This window comes from Hermetia illucens, chromosome 6 (assembly GCF_905115235.1).
Source record: "Hermetia illucens chromosome 6, iHerIll2.2.curated.20191125, whole genome shotgun sequence".
Taxonomy (NCBI): Eukaryota; Metazoa; Arthropoda; class Insecta; order Diptera; family Stratiomyidae; genus Hermetia; species Hermetia illucens.
Window position 1 is genome coordinate 58,598,223 of NC_051854.1, and position 22,049 is coordinate 58,620,271.

The 22,049-nt window shown below is 44.5% G+C and overlaps 1 protein-coding gene across 1 annotated transcript in view; it reads left to right on the plus strand.

Moving 5' to 3' along the window:
- Positions 1–584: 584 nt before the first annotated feature.
- The window catches only part of LOC119660548 (HEAT repeat-containing protein 5B), an 80,781-nt gene continuing 59,316 nt past the window's right edge, over positions 585–22,049 (plus strand). The window contains exon 1 of the mRNA XM_038069187.1: positions 585–910. The gene's annotated coding sequence lies outside the window, so the exon portion shown is untranslated. The remainder of the gene's footprint in view (positions 911–22,049) is intronic.

The following is a 22,049-nucleotide window of genomic DNA, read 5'->3' on the forward strand; positions in this document are numbered from 1 at the left end:
TATATCACCACGTGGAGGTGGAGATAGGGTTTGGTAGTACCGTGGGTACCAATCCATGTTTCGCCCTGAGACCTATACTACCCTTTGACTGCCACTGATCATGATGCGTTATTAATGTGTTTCTTCGATACCGTAAGAACCCGATACCACACATTTTGAGTCATTTCGACTGCACATTTATACACAATGTAGAGTGTGACTGTATATAATGCAAACTCGAAGATATATTTAAGTCATTGAAAAGACTATAATTACCTGCTTTATGGATAGTACTTGCTTGAAGAACGAATGTATGTTCATGGCCAGTATCAAAAATAAATTTTACAATAAATAAGTACAGTGAAGGAGGAGTCATGAAAGGGAATCACCTTCAATAGGAGAAGAAATTCCTCTTCATAATTTAAAATCATCTTGTATAAAAACGGATTTATGTTTTATTTGAAAAGAGTGGCTTGGATTTTGCAGCTCATCTTTATTGAGGGCAACTATGAAGAAACAGTTAGCATTAACGGGTTAAGACAGTGATTAGGTCATGAACTACTACCCAAGCCTCAAACCGTGTGTGTTTAATACAATTCTTGCATCAATTCCAGCTTCCACAAAATGGTCGCGAGTGTTCTATGACTAGGACAACTGGTGCGGATAAATCGCTGAATTTGTCAATACGCGTGAATCCCTAGTTACCCAATTTATGTCTTCGTGAAAATCCAAGTGTAGAGCGCTTAATTACAACAAAAAGTTTACCTCAAGAGTGTACGTTTGTTCCTGTTCAAGCGTTTTTCCTTCCGCCTGCATTACTCCCACTTTTCGCTCGACGTGTGTATCGATTACTTGTGGCGAAAATTTGCTAACGTCTCGCTGGTCAGTTCCGTTCGATGCTGATTCGATTCATGGCTGGAAGATTATATTGGTGAGTCCGCAAATCGATTTAATTGCTAGTCAAGAAGAAACTATTGGCGAGTGAAGGGATTTCGATGAGGCGTTCAGTCATTAATTGGCCATTGTCCGTAAATCATGTCTGACTGGGACTGGAAGGCAATGACAGTGGAGTGTGGAGCGATTGGAAGCGACAATAACAATGCGTTTGACGTCTGGGCAGCTGTTCGAGGCGAGTGTCGCCGAAGTAGCCGGGAAGGTTGAAAACAATGAGTACGCAGGGATGCCGGTGAATCGGATGATTCACAGACGACTATTGAATAAATTCTGTTATGAGGTCACGTTAAATAAACCAAAGGTTGCAGGTGTCGAAGAAAACGTTTCCATCAGATTTTGATTATTGCATTGTAGGCTCGTGGAGTGAGAATCTGCTCGTGGTATTTTCTTTTTTTGTCACATAATATTGCGCTTAGATTAGATCTAATTTGATTTTTCAATAGTGGCTTTTGTATAAACAGTAGATATTCTTACATTAACTAACTAACATACTAAGTGAGTGGGAACCCTCATGGCAAGACATGTCAACTTAGGTCCCTGGCTGCATTGAAAGCGTCGTGATATTGATAAATGTCCCCAGCTTCTAAACGGGCATGGAGGCTTTCAGTCCTACCCTGCAAAGGTTGAGAAGGCATGATCAGTCGACTGGACGACGTCGATCATATTTTTTTTATGAGAGGTGGGACAACATCGTCAGAGAGAGGCTGCGGAGCGCTGAAGGATGGAGCCGGGTTGCGCAATACGTTCGGGCTCTTCTTTTGCGTAGGACATAGAGCTCTGCCGGTGGCAGTGGGTTTCTTGAACTAACAATTCCTCTCCTTTCCTTTCTTGTTGGTGAAGTGAATGGCGGGGAGAAGATTAGTTGGTAGTCCGACGCCGTGCTGTAGCGGAAGGCAAACACCCTGCGCGTAAACGACATCGGTTTGGACCTTACTGAAAGGTTTTCTGAAAGAATGGAAAACCAGCCAAACTTCAGTATTGGATGACTATACCAGAAGGGTAAAACATCCTCATTGGTCACATTCTGTAGGCCTTGCCAAAGAGTGAATATGAGCCTAAATCCTCTATCCTCTCTCTATTCGCTATTGCTTATCTTCTAGGGGTACATAGAGGCTAAAGCGCAGTTAATGTACGCGCTTATTATACGTTTAGACTAGGATAAATTAGATTAAAGCACTTATGTATCAGGATAAGAACAAATTAAGTTCGTAATTTTGATCTTATTCGAGGTAGTACTGCGGAGCAGTTTGATAACTTGTTTGACAATAATGTTATGATTGATGTTTAAGCGTTAGTAGTTGTGTGCGGTGGATGAGAAGCTATAATTTCGGAGCCGTGGTGGCCCATGGTACTCGACACCCTCATCTAACGGAATATCCTGGATTCGTTAACATATAGCAAGGTTTCCGTTAGTGGATGTGATGCTACCGGTCGTAACTGGAGAACATCGGCACCGAAGATCTGACGCCTGATGTGTATATAGACGGGGCATTCACATAGGGAATGCTCCGTGGATTCCGCTTTCTCATTACTGGAGGGACTTGTATTATCTTGAAAAATCCCTATTCTGAACATATGTCCAGTTGATCAATCATGGCTTGTCCTCCTGATTTTCGATAGGATAAACTTTGTCGTACGCTTGTTCGGTTCTGACAGGAACAATTTAGTATGTCTTGCAGCATTTAAGCTTGTGGGAAGATTGTTCCCAGTTTTCGAAGACAATCTTAGCCAATGATACTAGTACTCAAATTGCTGGTTCTGTTCTCGGCATGGGGGAGATTGAACCCTGTTTTGCTAAAGCATCTGAGATTTCATTTCCCTTTATGCCACAGTGACCAAGTACTCAGAATAGTTCCACCGTATTGAATCTATAGATATAGTTCAAAGGGTTTCCTCATTCCTGGACGATTTTCGAGGTGATCAAAGGAATAATCAACGCTCTCAATGCAGCCTGGCTATCACTGCAGATTGTGATGCGCCTGCCCTTCAACCACTCGTCAATTACCCAGTTTGCCGCCCTTAGTATCGCACAAACTTCGGCTTGAAAACCGTAGCATATTGTCCCAAAAGAAAAGCCCACTTCTCGTTTTCATTTGAGAGATAGACTCCGGCTCCAGTACCCTGTTCTGTTTCTGAACGATCGGTGTAGAATACTTCTGTATATCCTGCCACGCATTCCTCTGAAACTGACCCCCCAAGTCCATTGTTTCCCCACAAATCTAATCGAATTAGTCTATAAGCTTTTCTCATTGCAGTGCTTTGAATAAATATATCCAGAGGCTGCAAATTGAGTAATGCCTTTAGAGCTGCGCCGGATGTCGTGTTCATGTCACCAGACACACAGTTCTTTGCAGTACGGCTAGTTTACGGTGAAAACCATTTTTCCTGACCTTAATCCACCATCGTTGCATAAGCGAACATCGGCCTAATGATAGCAACGTATATCCACATTACCACATGAGGCCTAAGTCCCCATATCGAAGCAAAGGTTCGACTGCACACCCATAAGGTGTGAGATCTCGTTTCCAACTTTACCTCTACATGTTTGTTCCAAAGAAGCTTTTTATCTAGAGTAACTCCCAGATGATCAACTTCTTCGGAGAATTGAAACGTTGTTTTCCTCATCTCTGGGAGGCAAAGTCCATCCAGTTTTCTCCTTTTTGTGAATAATACTATTGCGGTTTTATTTGAACTAATTGAAAGAGTATGCTTGGGGTACCAACTGTCTATCAGATCAACGACACGTTGTATTCTACACACCGTTGCAATATCCCGATCAACAGCAAGCACAGCTACGTCATCAGCATAAGTTTGAGCATTTTGCAGTTCGTAGTGAGTTGATCAGCGTACTCCGCAGAAGTGCCGACAGCACACCTCATTGGGGGTAGTCTTTCGTTGCTTCTGCTGTTAGTGATTGACACCCACTTCAACACACAACAATCTCTGCGTTTGCATAGCATGGAACCACTCAATTCAAGCATCATCAACACCATGCGCTCTGGCGGAATCACAAAGTTTTTGAAAAGGCGCACAGTCAAACGTCCCTTCAATGTCCACGAATTCCCCGATCGCGTACTCAACCTTTTGAGTTAGATCCTCTATCTTTTTAACCAAAGAATGAAGAGCAGACTCATAGGACTTTCCAGGCTGGTAAGCATATTGGTTTTCATTAAGTGGGCGCAATCTAAGTGCGTCCCCACGACGCTGTGATGCTCAACCAGTCTCTCCAAACTGTTCAGCAAGAATGAAGTCAAGCTGATCTGCCTGAATGTATGAAGACTACCTTAACCTTCTGCCAAGAGGTAGGCACATAGCCCAAAAGAAGACCTTTTTTTGTTAGCAATCGCACTAAGTGCTCCATACCCTCATTTAGCAATGCTGGATAGATGTCATCCATGCCAGGTGCTTTGAAATGTTCAAAGGACAGTATGGCAGCTCTCACCTTTTCATAGGTAACAACCGCTTTCGCAATGTTCCAGTTCCCCTTGTAGGACTTGCGTGTTGAAGGGAACTCTCCTCCTACCACTCGTCTTACCCATTCTCCCGGATGATGTATTTTCAGGAGGGTCTGTTCTGATTCCAGTCTAGAGGTCGTGAAAGTACCATGCGGTTTTCTAAGAGAGTTTGACTTAGCCGACTCATCCCTTTTAAGGATTCTGTAATGATTCTTACGGGATGCCTGCTGGAGGACTATAGGAGTAGATGATGTCGACCTGCAATTGTCGGTAGAATGCAGAATGAGCTTACAGAGGTGCGGGAGGAATTTATAGGTGTGAGACATTTTGTGAATCAGGTCTTCGTGCCAAAAGGAGTCGAACGGTTTCTGCATGTCGAGTAGAGAGATCTGGACCTTGGTCGTCCAGGGGTTTAGCTAGGCGGGGGCCTTTGTGTCGGAGTTGGCTGCAGGACTGGTGACTGAATTAAATTTCCGAGTGTTTTCCGGTTGGATTTGGGATCGTATGATGCGTTGCGTCAAGAAATGTGTGCAGAATTTAATGTAGTTGTATTGAGAGGCTCTGCTTGATTAGATTGGGGATCTGGGAAGGAAGGGTTGGCTTACTGCTTGAATAGCTTCCGTCAATTTCAGAATAGCTTTGTTTAGCATTTACACAGCTTTGTCAATCTGTTCAAAGCATGGGAGGGGTTGAAGGTGGATAGCCGACAGTTTATGTAACAGTCTATGGTTGAAAAGGTTCCAGTTTGTTGATGTGTAGTTCGGGAGGAGTTTGAGTTGGGTTTTGGGGAGGGGTGTGAGTTTTAGGAATATCAGTTTGCTAGTTTTTTGCCGTTCATGGTCATATTATAGTGAGTGATGTTTGGTGTTTAGATCTCCATCCGGCGATGTTCCGATTCGCCGAAAGGGATTGGAGGTGTTGTGCTAGTTTTATTAAGTCGTCCCTATCTGGGGATTGCTTAAGGCACTAGAGTCTACCGAGGAATATAATGAAGTATTGACAACATTGCTATTTCGAGGTTGGGGTAATGGAGGCAGGAATAAAAATCTGGCGGGCGTCCAGAGGCTTTGCTATATATGAAGATGTTGGTTCCTTCGCCTCGTACGACTAAGTGCGGAATTTGGTATAGTTTCAGAAGGAGAATTTATGCATGGCATTCGGTTTCATAAAGAAGGAGTATGTTGGGTTGGAATGTATTGAGGAAATTGAGTAGTTTCTAATTCAGGAAACAAGGGCTGTGTAGACCAATATATGAGGGTCAGTCAAATATACTTGGTTAAATAATGTTGCTTTTATAATGCAACATAAAAAATCTTCCTTAAAAAAAACCTTTAAAAAATTAAAATTTAATTTTGCTGATACGTTTAATGTGTTCTATAAAATATTTTTTTTTGGTATATTTTTTCTTACATGTCCTGGAAGTAAGGAAATTAATCAATACAGATTGTTTACTTTGTCTGTGGTAGCTGCTATTGTTAGACGTGTTTAAATGGGCTCCGCCATTTTCGTTAGTTGAAAAAATGGATCAAAGAATTTGAATAAAATTTTGCGTAAAAAATGAAATTAAATATAGCATGTGAGCATGTGAAATGTTAACAAAGGCCTATGGTGAGTCTGCTATGAGTAAAATAAGAGTTTACGAGTGGTATTAGCGTTTCCAAGAAGGTCGTGAAGACGTTGAAGACGACAAACGCCCGGACGACCCAGTGCATCAGCAACCAGTGCTGCAATTTCACTAATTTTTCCACCATTTCTCTTAATCCCGTGATCAGTCGACGTTCCTCTTCCAAAAGGTGCGTAGCACGTGGTATTGCGCACAAGAGTTCAAGTTCAATCGCGTTTTCGCCTTTATTGGTGCAGCCTCATGTCTTAGTCGCAGCTCTTTGTTCGCTTGTTTTGATTCAGGCGCGTAGTGGTAAACCCATGTTTCATCACAGGTAATTATACAACTGGGAATTCTTCAGTATAAAGGACCGATAATCAGTGGCAAATTTCCAAACGGGCGTTTTTTCGATCAGGGGAAGGAAGCCGAGGGACTTGCGGTGAGATATTCAGAATCCAAGTTCTTCTGTCATGATGTAATGTAAATTTCGGTGACTTACACCTACTGAAGAAACAGTTTCGATTCCTTCTTTTAACGCCTTTCAAAATTTGGTTGAAGTTCGCCTTTCGAGCCAATATAACGAACAGCGACTATTCGCTGCTGTTAAACATATAGTAAGTTAATGGAGTTAAATGTCATTACATTCAATTCTGCGTTCCTGATCTCACACGCCCAAAGTGCTACTGCCCAAGTATTGGTTCTCTCAAATCGGACTTTCCTGTATTTCAGAGACTCATTTAAAGAGCTGCCATATTGTCAATTTCATCGTCGCTGCCCTTTTAGTTCATTATCATCATTAACGGCGCAGCGACCGGTATTCGGTCCTGGCCTGCCTTAAAACGGAACTCCAAACATCCCTAAAAGCTGTGTGTTGGTTGGTTGGTTTCTGGTGCTGATGTTGCCACCATATATTTCGTATTGCCTTCATTGATGTGCAGCCCAGTATCTCGCGCCGCCTGCTCGATCTGGATGAGGCAGTTTGTGCGTCTCGGATTGTTTTTCCCATGATGTCGATATTGCCCCTTGCAGTCACTTCAGCATCACGAATCACTTTTTCCAGGGTGAGGTTAAAGATGACGCATGATAGGGCATCCCCATGTTTTAGACCGTTGCTGATGTCGAATGGTCTCGAGAGTGATCCTGCTGCTTTTTTCTGGACTCGCACAATAGTCAGGGTCAGCCTAGTCAGTCTTATCAATTTCGTCGGAATACCGAATTCTGTCATGGCCGTGTACAGTTTTACCTTGGCTATGCTATCATAGGCGGCCTTAAGGTCGATGAAAAGGTGGTGCAATTGATGTCCATATTCCAATAGTTTTTCCATCGCTTGCCGCAGAGAGAAAATCTGATCTGTTGCTGATTTGCCTGGAGTGAAGCCTCTTTGGTATGGGCCAATGATGTTCTGAACGTATGGGGTTATCCGGCCTAGCAAGTAGCGGAGAATATCTTATAAATGATACTCAGCAACGTGGTACCGCTATAATTGCACTGCGTGATATCCCCCTTTTTTGTACCATATGGGACAGATAATGCCTCTTTGTCAGTCGTCAGGCATTGATTTGCTGTTTCACACCTTGAGCATCAGCTGACGAATTGGTCACCTCCATATTTAACCAATTAAGCCGATGAATTGCACGGACTATTTTTTCTATACCTGGTGGTGGCAGTATTTATCTGTCGTCTTCAGTTGGCAGGACCTCCAACTCGCCGATATTCTGGTTATTGAGCAGTTTATCAAAATACTTAACCCATCGCTCCAATATTCAATTCTGTCGAAAATCAGATTTCTCTCTTTGCTTCGGCAAGATGAGAATCGAAGTGTTTAAGGCTTAATCCTGCTGACTTGTTGGTACAACTTGCGTGCCTGGTGCGGTTGCTCCCTGTACTTTTCGTATTCACAGACCTGTCAGTTCGCTCAGGCTTTCTTTTTCCGTCTGTGAAGTCGCTTCCGCGCGTGCCTGCGTCCTTTGAGAATGCAACATTACTCGTTATGGAACATTCTTTCGTTCCGTTGCTAGCTGCGGCTGGGGCCCTGTATCTTTGTGGTCGTATCAATGATAACGTTCTTCAGGTGATTGTGAAGATCTTTTGTTGATGCTTCATCTCCAGGATCTCTGTTGACTGTGGTTATTGCGGCATCCATTTCCCTCTTATGGGTGTTGCGGAGTGCTGTGCTATGGATGGCTTCAGTGTTAACTTTCACCTGATTGTCAGAGAGGATTTTAGGTGGTGTTGTTTGCCTCGCAAGCGCAGAGTGCATAGCCGTTCGCTTATGTTTTCAAAGCCGATAACGCCAAGTTTCATTTTTTGGCTGACTAAGAAACCTAACCTACACCGAGGACGTAATTTACCGGATGGCCACTATAATATATTCTTGTGGAGAGTAAAATATTATTTTATATTTATAATTTTAAAGAACTTTTGAAATATGATACCAACGAGGAAACTCTAGCGGTAAAGTGAAAACCCTTAACAAGATTATTTGCTAGAATCCATAATCGAAAGAGCAATTCGAATGAATAAAGAACTCTGTTATCATTTAGCACAATATGTATGCCTTATCATAAATTTACTTTTCTTCTCCAGACACTCTGAGCTCCCACAATATTTGAACTAGATTTGTGTGAAGACTTTGTGTTTATATATAACCACCTACATACTTCGTGGATCGCTGGTTATTGAAAACAGAATTCCCATTATGCCACGGAAGTTTATCAAGTTTTCCTTTGAATGTATCTGAACGCATTGAAATTTAAAGCTGTTTGAGTACGATCTTAAATGCTTATATGCTTGGCGAGGTGGTTTTTTCCTTCATATAAGTATTCTTGGCATCGTTTCAAATGTCAACGAGTTATTGGACGCATTGTCGGCATAAGAAAAGAATTGACCTGATTTTCTTTTATGAAAAAACGCAAGGTATGTAACGAGGGAATATTATAGCATAACCACAAATGTGCGGCACCCGCCTTTTCCATAGAGACTCAAGTTTACTTTTCGGTGATGGATGGGACTCAGTGGTTCGTATGTTATTGTTAGAAACATTCGGGGTGGGATCTTTAAATTATCGTCCAATTCGGAAAATTTATATTGTGCACTGTCCGATTTGTTGTTGGCCAGTCGATTTTGTTGTGGACAAAATGGATTTCATGTTTTGCGAGGATTTCACTGTATCTTTATATTGCATTTAATAGGGAAAAATAGCCGTTTTTGAATCTAATATCTTGATTCACTTAGAAAAAATTCCAATATTCATATAATAAGAGAAATAGGAGTAGAAAAAGATATATTTTTTAGGTGTGCAATACAATGTTGAAACCCAACTGAGTCCTAACATGCCTGATAGCTAGCGGAGAAGGATTTTAAAATTCCTGCGCATACTGACTATTAAGCACTATTGTGGGAACATTCCTTTAAGCTCACAACTTCATCTCTTCATAAATACTACTGTGCAAGCAATGGATATAGAGAATCCGGATGAGCACGAGTGACCTAAACATATATAAACATTTCGTACCAAATCATGTTTTAAACTCCGTGAGACGGTCGTTGCCGTTGCAGAAAGTAATATTTTTTAGCAAAGATAACTGCCCCTGGATAATAGTAAGACTCAAGTCCTCCGAAATTTTAACTCAGTGCAGCACGTGACATTTTGGCCATTACATGTCGTGCTGATAATGGCTGTTAGTTTCTCGGGAATGACCCTCCTACGTAGAGCACTTCGAACTAAACACTATCGAACGCTGTTTGCGTCGGCTCATCAGAGTACCTGTTACTCTTTCAGGCGAAGAACTCGGCCGGCGCACAGGTCTGGCACTCATGCACTGTGATCGGAAAACGGAAGTAACAGTGGGTAGGTCACACATTAGGCAGGGCAACAATTGCACTACTGGCTACACCATGCAGTGGAATCCACTCTCCCAAGGCGCCTAGGTGTGGTTGACGCACTATACTCCATTAAGGGGTGAATGGCAACCGTATATACACATACAGCGGGTGATCAAACTATCTTTCATGTCTTCTCAGGCTCAGAGGTATAGTATAACTTCGATTGTCTCATCTCTCTACATTTTATAGTAGGAACAACAAAACGCAAATTGACTCTATCCTCATAAGACGTCGACATTTTATCATCGTTACTGCCTGTAAATCCCTTCTCTATGAGACCATCGCACTTCAACATCGGTCGTGAGCAAAACACTGGCCCGTCGGGTTATAAATGGTGTGATTTCGTGAGGAAAAAGGAGAAATGATTTTACTAACGCGATTACCATTACAAATGTAGAAGAAACGTTAAAATAAGTTGAAAACACGATCTACAAATTGGCCTATGCAACCCTCGGGGTTACCAACGATGGCGAGGGCGATGTCCAAATGAAGGTCTGTGAAAAGAAACGTCTCTACCATAAGTTTCTCGACTATAAAACGCTGACCAATTGGCAAATTAACAAGAATCCCAATCAGGAAGCATATGCACCAATGTTTGTTGTCGATTTGTCGACAATAACCAGAAAATATCGAACACTTCCACTGCATTGATGGCAAGAAAGGTACTTTGCTTACCGAACGACGAGACGATATATGGATAGATGGCGGGAATATTTACATCAGATTTCAACGGAAGAATTTGATCATCTCCCACTTCACAAGCACTGCCGACATTTTGAGCAATTCTATCTGTCAGCGCGACTGAAGTCGAGGAAGCAATAAAACGAATAAAATCGGGGAAAGCAACGATGTGGTTGTTGTCCCATAACATGAAAATGTTTGAACGCGTTCTTGGTAACCGTATTCGCGTTCAAATAAATTAAGTAATTAACATTACTTATATTTTTATTAAAATATTTAAGCGAACATTTAATATTAATGGTTTTACATATTATTAGTCCTAATTCTAATCAGCGAACTCAACATCAATTCTAGTCAGCGAACTCAACTCCAATTCTATTTTTCAAATCAAAAAGACTTCAGTGTTCTTTTTTCAATTCCAAACTTAATAATAAAAATCAGTGACAGGTCTGAAAAACATAATTACTGCGATCTTCCACTCCCTTGGCGTGCTACGCAAAGTGGATAGATCCGCGCCATCTATATTGCTCGCACTCGCAACATTCGAAATAAATTTCGAATGCTGCGAATCCTGCCGCGCCACATCACTCCGCCCCCAGATGAAACCTAGGGGTTTCAGCGACTGATCCCCGAACTTCCTTCGCCGTTAATCCGCAAAGCGGACACGACGTTGCTTCGGGGCGCACGCGGGTTTCAGCCTGGACAAAGAGACCGCCTTTTTGTGACCACCGATCTCGAGCTGGAAGAAATGTTCTCCCCGCTCGAGAACGCGGTACGGGCCCTCATATGGAGGCTGCAGCGGCTTCCGGACGGCATCCGTTCTGATCAGCACATGCGTGCATGTGTCCAGTTCCTTGGGCGAACAAGCAGGTATGGACGAGTGTCGAGTGGGTGGTGGCGCCTTGATGCGCCGGAGATTGTCCCTCAGCAGACGCACCAACCCCGACTCCGTGAGACCCGATCTCTTGTCGAAGACCGGATCGCTTGGGAGTCTTGGGTTCTCCCCGTAAACCAGCTCCGCGGGGCTGGCAGCAAATTCCTCTCGGCGGGTTGTACGAAGGCCGAGTAGGACGAGAGGCAAGACTTGCGTCCAGGACGGGTCGTCGCGTGCCATAATGGCGGCTTTCAGCGTCCGGTGCCAACGTTCCAACATCCCATTGGATTGTGGGTGGTATGCCGTAGTCCGCTGGCGTTTAAAACCAAGGAGTTTGCCTAACTCGGAGAAAAGGGTGGACTCAAATTGCATTCCCTGGTCAGTGATGACCACTGCAGGGACGCCAAAGCGAGGTATCCACTCTCGACAGAGGGCTTCAGCACATGATTGCGCCGTAATGTCTTTCAGAGGTATTGCCTCAGGCCACCGCGTGAACCTGTCGATGATTGTGAGGCAATACTTATAACTGTGCGAGTCTCGCAAAGGCCCTATTATGTCGAGGTGTATGGTGTGCAAACGCTTGGTAGTGCGGGGGAATGAGCCCACTTCTTTCCTAACATGCCTGGAGACTTTACACTTTTGGCATGCGATGCACTCTCTGGTCCAGGAATTAATATCCTTGTTCATGGAGGGCCAGAAGTATTTTCCGGTGACTAACCGGTTTGTTGTCCTGATGCCGGGGTGCGCCAAGTCGTGAACTGCGTGGAACACTTCCTTGCGAAATGTGGCCGGAATGTATGGCCGAGGTCCCTTTTCCGAGTCTTCGCAGCAGAGCGAGAGGTTTGAGCCGAAGATGGGCAACTCCCGAAATTTGTATTTGGGGTTGGACCTGAGGCTCTGAAGTGCTGCGTCATCCACTTGCGCCTTGGCAATAGCCGAGAAATCGAGTGAGGCGGGGATGTTAACTTCGGAGACACGAGACAAAGCGTCAGCAACAATGTTGTCCTTCCCGGACACGTGCTGGATGTCCGACGTAAACTGGCTTATGAAGCTCAGGTGTCGAAGCTGACGAGGGGACGCTTTGTCGGGCTTCTGTTTCAAAGCGAACGTGAGAGGCTTATGGTCCGTGAACACTGTGAACGGCCGGCCCTCTAGGGAGAAACGGAAGTATTTGATGGACAGGTATGCGGCGAGCAGTTCGCGATCGTAGGTGCTGTAGTTCCGTTGAGCGGGATTCAACTGCTTCGAGAAGAAGCTCAACGGCTGCCAAACTTGGTCCACCTTTTGGTGAAGGGCAGCACCTACTGCGATGTCAGAGGCATCAACAAAAACGGCTAGGGGTGCATCTTGCAGAGGGAATGCCAAGAGCGTAGCGTCAGCCAGTTGTTGACGAGATTTGTCAAACGCGCAGATAGCCTCTTCAGACCACACGATCTCTCGTGTGTCCTTAGTTTTGGGGCCAGACAAGTACGCGTTCAAAATGGACTGGAGATGGGCGGCCTTGGGCAGGAAACGACGGTAGAAGTTTAGCATGCCCAAGAACCTCCTCAACTCCCTCACTGTCTTTGGACGCGGGAAGCTTGTTATCGCTTGCACCTTGTCTGGGTCGGGCTGTATTCCTTCAGGGGAAATGAAATGGCCGAGGAATCTCACCTGTTGTTGAAGGAATTTGCATTTCTCAACGTTTAGGACTAAACCGGCCTCAAGGAGACGTTGAAAAATGCACTCGAGATGGGCTAAGTGCTCAGACTCAGTGGAAGAAGCGACCAAAACATCATCCAAATATACGAAACAGAATTCGAGGTTTCGCAGGACTGAGTGAATGAACCTTTGAAAGGTTTGCGCCGCATTGCACAATCCGAAAGTCATTCGGGTGAACTCGAAGAGTCCAAAGGGTGTGCATATTGCCGTCTTTGGAATGTCTTCAGGAGCTACTGGAATTTGGTGATAAGCCTTGGTTAAGTCCAAGGTCGAAAAGATGCGGCAATTCGCGAGGTGATGCGCAAAGTCGTGGATGAGTGGAATTGGATATCGGTCAGGAACAGTCTGTGCATTTAGCCTTCTGTAATCCCCACATGGGCGCCATTCGCCGTTTGGCTTAGGGACCATATGCAGTGGGGAAGACCAACAGCTGTTTGAGGGCCTGCAGATACCCTGTTGAACGAGTTGTTCAAACTCTTTCCGTGCAATTGCCAGTTTCTGAGATGGTAGAGGACGCACCTTCGAGAAGATCGGGGAACCAGTAGTGATAATGTGGTGCTGCACATTGTGCTTCACTGGTTTGGAGAGACCACAGTTGGTAGTAATCTGGCTGAACTTTTGGAGAAGTGCCCGAACACGAGAGTCGGTAATGTCTTCTAAAAGAACGGAAAGATTATTGCCTGGGTGAGATACCATATGTCCCGACGAATTAAGGTTGGTCGTGGAATCTATAAGAGACTTGTTTTGCAAGTCCACCAGCAATCCATAGTGACACAGGAAGTCTGCGCCTAGTATGGGGAAGCTGACATCCGCCAGGATGAAACGCCACGAAAACGTCCTACGCAAGCCAAGACTCACGTCCACTTGCCTATACCCGTACGTGTTTATGCGGGAGGAATTTGCTGCCGCAAGTTTGAGCGGTTGAGGGAAAAGTTGATGATGCTGGGGTACGGGAAGGACCGAAACCTCCGCACCCGTGTCGACGAGGTAGTCGCGCCTGCTGAGGGGGTCGAAAATAGTTAGGCGACGTGGTGCTGCGTTCTGGATGGCCGCCGCCAAGACCCCCCGCGGACCTAGTTTTTTGCGGTAGAAGAGAATCTACACGGTAGCGTACATCTTGTCGCTTTATCCCCGAATCTGCGGTGGTACCAGCAAATCCCTGGGTCCGTGGACTGTCTTGACGACCTGCTACCTGATCGCCCTTTTCGGATGGCAGACCGCGAGCGTGCTCGCGATCTGGCGCCCGAACGCTGAGCGTCCAACGTCGCCCGCATCTCGGCCATACTGGCTGTTAAAGCAGCAATTTCGCGCCTCAATTCACCCACCTCATCCGACGGTGGTTGAACGGCCGCCAAGGTTGGGCGTACGTACACCTCCTGAACCTGGTCGGCCGTCGCTGCCAGTTCCTCCAAGGAACCGGAGACGCAAGCGAGGATCGCCTGGGTGCCCTCCGGGAGCCGACGCAGCCAGAGCGACTTGATCAGGTCGTCGCCGATCTTGCTCCCACCCAATTGCCTCATTTCACGAAGCAATTGGCTGGGAGTTCGATCACCCAACGTTAAACCTGCCAGCAAGTGGTCTAATTTTGCCGACTCGCTTGCCGACAGGCGCCTGATCAACTCGCTCTTGAGCTGCACGTACGATGTCGACTTCACCACGTCGGACACCAGAAGTATGGACTCTTCGTCCAGGCCGACCACCGCGTAGTTGAAGCGGGTCGCGTCCGATGTGATGCCGGACATTTGGAACTGTGCTTCCAAATGCACGAACCACAGCTCGGGGTTCCGCCGCCAAAACGGAGGAACGCGTACGGCGAGGGCGGTCACTTGCGGGTCCGATGGGCCTGCCGCGTCTTTATTGTCAAACGACATTTTTCCTACCGAGAAGTACGAGGTTGAGATGCGAACGCGGTGAGTTTATACTGAAACGGCAGGCCGCACCCACAAATGCACGCACGAAACGAGAAAAAACGAAGCGGACGCTATCCAGCGCAGACCAAAAACACCACCAATGAGAATGGAGGACTCGCGATGCTAAACACCTGCACGCCGTCTCTTGCAGCGATTTCAATTTTTTTATTACTATTTTTTTTAACTGAATAAATAAATAAATATTATATATAAATGAATAATAATTTCACTTAAGTATAACTCCTTGACGGCGGCGCTGGTCGAGTTTGTCGGCTGTAGCTGCGGCGTTGGCGGTGCTGAGGACGTCCGTTTGTTGCTGTTGTTGATCGTTGTGGCAATGATGACTAGTCCGGTGCGTGAAAGGTGTTGTGCAGGAGGGCGTGCGTACGGGAAGTCGCGTAAAAATCTACTTCTGGAGAGGGTCCGACGTGTGTCGCGCAGTACACTGTGTAGAGAAGGTTTTCTCGCGTTTTTTCTTGCCTCTGCTCCGACTCGGGATGTGAAGATGCGACACGTTTTCGTGATGTTTACCACATCACTCCACACTCAACTGTAGATGCGAACGCGTGAAAATCGCTTGCCGTACGGTCTACTGATGTTTTGGAAGGATTTCTCAGTCTTTGGAAGTTCTATTTCTGCCGTGTTGCTCGGACGAATTTTTGTCGTTAATAGAACTTCACCAATGTCGGCGATGGTGGACAATTATTCACTTTTAATATTGACTTAGAGTGAAATACAATTAACTTATAACAACTAAAACGGCGGCACCTGCTGAGGAGGCGGCGATGGTGGCGGAGCCTTCGGCTCCTGCTGCGATAGCGATGGTTGCAGCGGTGATATTGGTGTCGGCTGCGACGGTAGCGGCTACGGCGGTGACGGCGGCGGCTTCGACCTCTGCGGCGATGGTGGAGTTGAGTGCGGCGGCGAAAGTGGCTGCGGCAGCGATGGCGGCTGCGGCTGCGGAACTCTTACTTATCTCCAATCGGTTGTTGCGGCTGCCTGCTGAGCGATTGTGCTTGCGCAGACTGCGATTTGTTGATGTGGATGATGATGTGCTTGAGTTTTTCAATTTTGCAGGATCTGGGAATTCGGGATCTTAGTTGTTGATGCTGTTGGTGCGAGTTCCGGGGTCACCAATTAAGTAATTAACATTACTTATATTTTTATTAAAATATTTAAGCGAACATTTAATATTAATGGTTTTACATATTATTAGTCCTAATTCTAATCAGCGAACTCAACATCAATTCTAGTCAGCGAACTCAACTCCAATTCTATTTTTCAAATCAAAAAGACTTCAGTGTTCTTTTTTCAATTCCAAACTTAATAATAAAAATCAGTGACAGGTCTGAAAAACATAATTACTGCGATCTTCCACTCCCTTGGCGTGCTACGCAAAGTGGATAGATCCGCGCCATCTATATTGCTCGCACTCGCAACATTCGAAATAAATTTCGAATGCTGCGAATCCTGCCGCGCCACATAACGATGAATCAAGTCGAGTTTGTCAAGAACTGCGGAACAACTGACGCAAGATACGCTGCTCAGTTATTTACACCGTGAAAAGCATCACCCTATCTACATTGCATTTCTGGATCTAGAAAAAGCGTGCCACCCGAACTAGTGTGGTATGTTGTACGACATCACCTAGTGCCAAAATAACTCTACCAGGATTCGAAAAGTAAAGCTGAAAATGTGGTGGGTATATCAAAACCGCTTCGTATTTTTGTCGGTGCTCATCTTTGTTCTTTTTATGGACACTGGTACATGGGACATACAACGTCCAGGGTCTCGTAATAAAGCTAATTTCCAGCAATCTATTCAAACATAAAATGATCGCCTCACGCAATACGGTCTTAGATTGAATTTGAATAGAGCAGAATCTTTGTCGATCGAGTCGAATGAAATAGGCACTGTCACTGTTAGTGGCGCTGACCTGCCCAGAACTGAGCGATTTGAACATCTTGGATCAATACTACGCTGCTTCTGAAATTTCTTCACGCATTAGCGTAACCTAGATGAAATGGTGTTCAACAACTAGCGTTTTTTATAATCGATATATCAACGAACGTCTCAAATCCAAAATTTGTTTGAATCGCCCTGTCTTCCTCTATGATTCTAAATGTTGGCCGATTATAAAAGGCAATGAATGGTGCCTTGCAGAAATGAAGACGAAGATGTGACGTTGGAGTAGTGGCGCAACATGCCTTGATCACATTCGAAATGGGGATATCCACGATCTATATGGCGTTGTATGGCGTGGAAGAATTGCGAGAGAGGTGTAATTGCCAAAATTGGTCCGAACATCAAAATTGAACAAAAGGCCGGCCGAAATAATGGCGGCTTTATAGGCTGCTGTTAGCCTCGCGACTGCATCCAGTTCAGGCCTTTGGCAGAGTAACTAATCAAAATGAACCGACCCCGTTGGTGAATGGGACAAAGACTGAAAAAGAAAAAGATAAATGAAACGAGACAAGATAAGAAACATAAAACAAAAATTAGATAAAATATACTGAGTGCAGCGCAAAAATCCGGACAAAATTCAATTTAAAATTCCGGCTATATTATACGATTCCTATTTAAATAGTTCGGAGCGTGTATTCAGTCATCCTAACCTCGAAATAGGGGTGATACTGAAACCAAGTGCGGAGTAAAACCGAAGAACCGCGATAATGGAAAGTGTTCGCACTGCGCGCTCGTCGACGGAAATCATTAGGTTCTTTGGGTACTCAAGAGCTGCTGTCCTTGCAAAGTTAAATGAGTCGGAGAAGTTCAACGAAGGTTTTGTGTGGTGATCGGAATTTGACGCTTTATTTGATATACTTATAATTATCCGATTTAGGTCAAGTATGCGCCGTTTTGTTTGTAAACTTGTTGCCATTTAGAAGGAAACTTCATAATCCCCCCTTATAAAACCTCCCCCTCCTTATTTGCAAAAAACTCAGACAGCCAGTTTTCGCAACCTTCTTTTGAGGCTAACTTAGTAGCACCAAGAGCATTTTGTATTGACCGGAAGAGATGGTAATCACTTGGTGCCAGGTCCGAACTATACGGTGGGTGCAATAGGACATCCAATCCGAGCTCCCGTAGCTCCTGGCGGGTCATCAAAGACGTGTGAGGCCGAGCGTTGTCCTGGTGGAGCACAACACCATTCCTATTGACCAATTCTAGCCGCTTCTGGTCAATCGCCTGCTTCAAACGGTCGAGTTGCTCACAGTAGAAAACCGAATTGAGGGTCTATCCATAGTAGAGCAGCTCATAGTGGATAATTTCTTTCCAATTCCACCAAACACACAGCAAAACCTTCTTGGCCGTCAATCCTGGGCCTTGGCGATGGTCTGGGCCGACTCGCTGCGCTTCGGCCACGATCTTTTTCGCTTGAGGTTATCCTGCGGGATCTACTTTTCATCACCAGTCACTATCCGCTTCAAAAATGGGTTGAATTCGTTCAGTTTGAGCAGTGCATCGCAGGCGTTGATTCGGTCCAAGAGATTTTTTTGCGTCAACTCCTGCATGTTCATCTTCTGCAAATGGTTCCAAACTATTTTATAGCCTATACTCAGTTCTTGACCAATCGAGCGAATGCTCACATGCCGGTCTACTTGGATGATTTCGACGATTTTATCGGTTTTTACGACGATTGGCCTACCTATTTCGCCTCTCTCAGATCATCTCTCATTTTATGCAGTACGACTAAGTCCAAGTCTTTTAGAAGCAGTGAATAAAAAATAGTTTTGTTTCAGGAGCACAGTGGAAAACAAATTTCCTGCATTGAGATTGGAAATATTTTTAAGCTTGGGGATTAGTTATCATATTGGCAAATAATTCGAATATATAGCATTAAGGGGTCATCCCATGTGTCAGATCCGCGGAATCGATTTTTTTTGCATCAATTGCATCCAGATACAGTGTAGAATATATGGGGAAAGTGATTTTTTGATATTCAGAGTCTTTCGGAAATTATAGTGTTAAGCACGTAATAAGTCGCATGCCAGATTTACGTCGATCACCGTAATGTCGGTCCGAATGACGTTCGAATGACTTCGCTAAAAGGACGAGAATTGAAGCGAAGGCCGTACATGTGTTTCTTCAAGAAACCTAAGGTTTATGAACTAGAGATAGCAGATTAATGGTCAGATAAGATTTTATGGCTAAAAATCGCACTGTAATTTTTAAATGCGTTTTACTCGAAACTGCATGTTGAAAATCTGCTGCCACTATAGCCCAAAATCTATCTAACATAATTCTTTGAAATTTTTAGGACTTATTCAGAACATAGTTCTACGGTCCTCAAACTAGGATAATTGCGATTCATTCAGTAGTTTTTTTTATTCATTAAAGAAGCCTGGAAATAACACCACCAACCAAAAATTTAGTTTCTTATATTTTTTAATAATCCTAGTTTGCGGACTGTGGTTAAATCCGCACGTTCAAATGCCGTTTACTTTTCTTCTCTAAGATGATCACAGGGCCCTCTAGCGTGGCAGCAGAAAAACACTTTTTTTGGAGATGGGTGTATAAATTGCTCTGTATTTCAATAATTAACTATCGGGCTGGAAAAATTGTTACCCATGCTCAAGATATTAGTAAATATATGGTGAAGAATTCGTATTTGTATCTTTATTTAGTTCTTGACAAAAAAACGCGAAAAAAACTGCTTTCACAGGGGATGACCCCCTTAAATTTTTCCTTATGTTCATTTGATATGTGAACCAATATAGTATATTTTGGAATCAGTACAAGGGAGAAGGGTTAAACGATTTTTTTTAAAGAAAGGATTATAGACTATTTGCTCCGCAAGTTATGAGGTGATAGTTGGATGGATTTCTTAGAATGTTTCCCATTCTTTAGATGCATCTCAGAGTGGCAAGACATTTGTCACTTAGCTCTAAAATGTTTTAGAGTGCAAATGTATCTTCCTGTCAGGGATAAATGTCATGCAAATGCTGGAATTTCGTTTGCCCTTTCATTTTCCGGGTAAAGAAAGAATAAGTTATTCTTGTTTCCCCCTGCTCGCTTTTCATTGCAATACGATAAAATTTTGTAGAACAATTTTGCTTCCCATTTAGGCCAACAATACCATGTTTAACAACTCTATATTTCCCATTCAAAGATACCAGTTCCATTGTTTATTCTATGAACTCTCAATCAAGTGAATGTACTATAAAGAACCCATAGATATCTATGGTAAAAAGCTAACAAATTTCTGCTTAGCATCACAAAACATGAACAGTGCAATTAACAGAGTCGTCGAACTATAATTGCAAACAGAATAACAACAAAGGAAGGTCTCCGACTCATGCCTGCATGCACAATACCTTGAACTGTCTTATTATTGTTCATTCACTCCTGCAATTCCGGTGAACGAAAGCTCATACGTGCACCGGTAAGCACACTTCAACCGTTGCGTCGAAACGAGAATCCACAAAAATAAATCTGAGAACAGAAATGCATCTGCAACAAGGTTTTCTTCCCATCGACTAAACGTGCAATTATAGGCTTTCAGCAGTTGCTGCAACAAAACACCACCACCTTTCTCCACTTTCCGACAACTGCATGCGAGCACTAGGTCCAAACTGGCGAAAATTCTCTGCAATTAATCGTGGATTGCAAAAATGCATTATATGGAAGCGCAATGCCTCAGTTAGTCATGCAATGGTAAGTGGAGATATCATTGAGTCATGGATTTTTGCTCGTTTGAGAGAATTGTTTATGAAGTCGATGGAAGCAGAATTTAGCGTGATTGTTACAATTGCAGGAGAAAAAGTGGGATCTTAAGTGCAGTGTTTGTAATCGTTTGCAGCACATATGACAGCTGGAACGATTTATAGTTTGTTGCAGGAAAGTGAGTTGAATTTTTGTTGAAAGCTTCATCCAGAAGGTAACATATGGATTTCTGTCAAACGTGCAGGAGGGATGGTCATCGTCGTTCGAAATTGACGAACCCCATCCCACCTTCCATTGCAAAACACACAATCCGGAGTACGCGCCTTTCCAATCTTGTGCAGGTAAGACTGAAAACCTCCATGCCCACTTAAAAATTGGGTAAGGAAATAGTCAATCTCACCATGCTTCCGATTCATCCACGCACCTAAGTTGCCTATGAGCCGCGCAGTCCATTTGCCTCTAGTTTCATTTTGCCAAGAGAGCTGCCACTCGTCTAGAGTGTGCTGCCGTTCTTTGCGAGCAACCACCTCCCTTGGCTCATCTTCCTTGCACTTGTATACGGCCTGACGCTCCCTAGCAAGAAGGGCAACGGGGATAACTCCCGCGATCACCATCACGGCCGGTTCAGAGACAGTGCGGTACGCAGACGCCACCCGTAAAGCTCACCGTCTCTGTACTTGCGCGAGGCGTTTACGATATATCTCCTTTTTAAGAGCGCCAGCCCCTACCTCTGCGCCGTAGAGCAGGACAGACTGCGTTGAGCTCATCAGGAGACGTCGCCTACTAGACGTAGGACTCCCAATGTTTGCCATTAGCCTACTTAACGCCGAAACTCCAGCCGCAGCTTTGTTCGCTGCTGCTTGGATTTGCTCAGAAAAGCTCATCTTTGAGTCAAGAGTCAACCCGAGGTACTTTACCGCTGATTTTGACTCGATGATCGACTGGGACGTAGGGTCGGAATTCTCTTTTTAGTCAGGATGACTACTTCGGTTTTTTCCAGTGCAAGGTTGAAACCATGAGTAGTCATCCATCCGCTCAACCGTCGCATCAATATGCCGAGTCTGCTTTGCGCCTGTTCGACAGTGCGTCCAGCAACAAGCGCTGCGACATCATCTGCGTAGCCGGCCAGGCGCGACTCTTCTGGCATGTCGAGTTTAAGCAGACTGTCATAGGTAGCGTTCCAGAGGTCCGGCCCTAAGATGGATCCCTGTGCCACCCCCGACGTGACCTCCATCCACCTTTGACCCTCTAGTGTTTCATAGAGCAGGGAGCGGTTCATCAGATAGTCCCTCAAAATGCTTAAGAGATAGTTCGGCACGTTGAAGGTATTGTCTAGTGTG